We start from the raw sequence: 3,547 nt of genomic DNA, 5'->3' as shown, positions 1-3,547 counted from the left end.
TTGATTGGAGTCCCGAACAAAAGGTGTGGTAGGAAGGCGAAGTCCCCTGCGCGAACAAAAACCTCAGCGCGTCGGGATTGACGTCCCCCCCGAGCTCCCCATTGCTTCTCAGAGCGGGGGCTTTGTGCAGCAGTCTGCTCAACAGAGGGACGGAGAAATGCGCGGGGGTTTTGTTCCCCACTTTTTGTGCGGCTGGGGGAGGGGGCGGGCCAGGGGGAACGGGGTCTGGGCGGGCAGCAGGGAGGGGCTCGCTGATTAGGCTGGGCCGGCCCGGGCGCCGAGATGTTCAGCGGGAGTCGGCTGCCTGAAAGCAGGGTCATTATTGCTACAAGTTTAGCAATTTCGCCCTTAGAGGAGGGGGCGGGGGCTGCTAGGTTGCTGCGGGGCCGCCGGGCTGGGGAGCTGCAGAGTCCCGGAGGAGAGAGAAGAAAAAAACGGGAGGGGAGAGAGAGAGACAGGCGGGCAAGGCAATCCACCAAACCCACTGACCGCCCAGGAAGAGGCTTGGACGCATCCAACAGGGCCTAGCGGGAAGCAGGACAGGCGGCGCCTGGGGGGGCGAAGACCCGCCCTCCCCTTGCCTCCTTAGAAGCAAAAAGACCCCCGAGCCAGGCACACCAGGCTGCGGATCCCTCAGCTCCTCGCCGCCCGTTTCCTCCTCTCTCAAACCGCCCTGCAGTTGGGACACCGTCTCCCACCACCCCGATGTCCCAAAACCCCTTCCTAGCGAGCCCTCCTTCTGGAGCTAGTCTCTTTCCTTGAGTTGCTTAGGCTAAGGGCTTGGAGGGAATTCTTGCCTCCTAAGACATTTCTCACTGCCTGCAGCCTCGGACTCCATTCATCCATCCATCCATCTATTCACAAGTATTCACTGATACTGATACTACTAATACATGTTCACTTCACTGTTCTGGCCACTGCGGAACGGTGAAAAATAAAAGTGTCCGCAGGCTTAGGCCGTTGATTTGAAGGAGTGTGTGCGCCGGGAAGATAGACAACTAACAAATAAATGTAAAAATAGGTAGTTGATTCTAAGAAAGAGAACCAAGTACTGGAGGGAGGATTCTTTTGAGTAGGTGATCAGAGAAAGCCACATTGAGGACATCAGATTCAAGCTGAAGCCTGAATGACAAAAAAGAAGCCAGTCCAAGCAGCGCTTTGCTGTTGCCGCCTCCTTGTCTCTGCATATGTCCTCCCCTCCTTCTGGAATGCTCTAACACCCCCATCTTTCTGGTAAACTCTTGCTCCTCCTTCAAGGCCAAGCTTTTTTCCTGAACCACCCAAGTGGGGGTAATCACTCCCTAATAGTGCCACCAGAGTCTTAGGTACTTTCCAGTATCACCACATAGTGTCATGAAAAAATTTATTTGTCTCTCTCCCTGCCATGTGAGGGCCTAGTGAGGTCGGAGGGGCCAGGCTGGCATCTTTTCCCCCTAGAACATGTAACACGGAGATCATGGGGCCAGGCTGCTTCAGAGTGGCCATCCCCAATGCAGGTGGCCCCAGTGCTGTGGAACTTCTCACTGGGTGCTGGCTGCAAGGAAGATGGGCAGAGCTAGACTCTTGAACCACCTGGGTGGAGCCAGAACACCGGAAATCGACCACAGAAGACCTGCAGCCTATCCCCATCCCAGAGGAAGGTCGGGCCTTGGGCACCCCAAGATGCTGCGGGGCAGGGGGCGGGGTGGATATGGCTTCCCCAAGGGATTGCTGCCCCTGGCCATACAGCTTAAAACCTAGGGAAGAAGGTTGAGAACTTGGTGGTAACATTGACACGAGGACACCAAGTTTAGGGTTAGGGAAGAAGACTCAAGGAGAGGGAAGGGTGGGGCGGGGGTGGAAAGCTGGAATGTATGCAATAAATCCAGGACCTGCATCTGAGACCCAAATCAACTTTCCCTACATTCACTAGGTGAGAAATATGGTCAGCGATCAAGATGCTGCCCAGCACAGAGCACTCACTTCTAAGCCTGGATTTCAGCGCGTGCGCACTAGAAAACCCAAGGCTCTGGGAGCAGATTCCATTGCTCCGCTGGGGGTTTTCCTAAGTAAGCAACTCCTTTTTCTCCCTCCTGGTCTGTATCCTGCTGGACCGTGGCCTCTCAGTGCTCCCCAGCACCGGATACCCACCTTCCTTGCTTGGCTTCCTCCTGGCCCGCATTGGTCGCCCTTCACTCTGCATCCATCCCCTCCGGTTCTGGAAAAGGGGCGTGTGATTCTCATAGAGGAAACAGAGCTGGTTCTATGAATTGGCTCCTGCGCACTTTGCGTGTCTTGAGATACTTAAAGCCAGTCTGGACCAGCCCCCTCCCCGATCCCTACCCTTCCCCAGATCCTTCAATCTCTGGGTATAAACAGCTCACATCTCTTCATTGAAGGATTTCCGTACTGCTCAGTTGCTGAGGTTCCAGTGCCTTGGCCATCAGAGGGTGAAAACCCTTGACTAACAGCTAGTTCTTCTTTGAGCTCCCTCTCTAGGGGAAAAGATACCCTCTCAGACCCAAACCACCGCCTAGTTACTGATTGTCCTGTGATCCAGGAGGAAATGTAAAATCCAGACAAGCCTTCTAACGACCTATGAGACTGCGTGGGTGAAGTAAACCGTCTCTCTGGGTTATGAGCTCTAAAGCAAAGAAAAGCGATAATCCTTCCCCATCCAATGACAGGTGTCACATTGGGCTCAAGCAGTGAGTAGGCACTACTCGTGGGGCATGTGGAATAGGTTCTACAAGGACAGCACTTTCTTTTTCTTTCTTCAGAGCCTAATCTTGAGGGGTTAAGAGGATGAACTCTGGAGTCAGACTGCCTTTATTTCAATCTCAGGGCCACCATAAACATCATTAGAGACCTTGAGTAAGAAACTCTCTGAACCTCAGTTTTCTCCTCTGTAAAATGGGTATGCTTAATAGTGCCTTTCTTATAGGTTTTCTTTTCTTACAGTAGAACACACAAATATTAAGTATACAACTCAATGAAGGTTTATATATGTAGATGCTCATGAGCCAATCAATCACCTCGGCTTTGAAAATTAAAGGAGATGATCCATGTAAAAGCAGCTTAGTGCAGCAGGGTCTGGTGGCTCAGTGGTAAAAACAAACAAATAAACAAAAAAACCCCCCAAAAACCCGCCTGCCAGTGCAGGAATTCGGTTTCGATTCCTGGGTCGGGAAGATCCCCTGGAGAAGGAAAGGGCAACCCACTCCAGCATTCTTGCCTGAGAAATCCCGTGGACGGAGGAGCCTGGCGGGTTACAGTCCATGGAGTCCCAGAGTCGGACAAGACTTAGCGACTAAACAACAAGCAGTGTCTGGTAGGCATCAGCCAGGCCTGAGCTAGGCGCTGTGTATAACTCAGAAGCCCAGGACTGTTTTATGCCCTTGGGTCACTCATAGGTGCACAGGGAGAGCGGGCGGGCGGGAGCCATTGCTGATAAACCAGGGGCAGGGGCCACCTGGCGGGGCCGTCGAGGCTGGCAAACTTTTCAGAGGTTTGGACTTGAGGAATTCGACTGAAGAAGGAAGTGAAAGGAGGTTCCCGGGGGAGCCAC

This window comes from Bison bison, unplaced genomic scaffold, assembly GCF_000754665.1.
Source record: "Bison bison bison isolate TAMUID 2011002044 unplaced genomic scaffold, Bison_UMD1.0 scf7180017864456, whole genome shotgun sequence".
NCBI classification, from domain to species: domain Eukaryota; kingdom Metazoa; phylum Chordata; class Mammalia; order Artiodactyla; family Bovidae; genus Bison; species Bison bison.
This window is presented reverse-complemented; position numbering follows the sequence as displayed.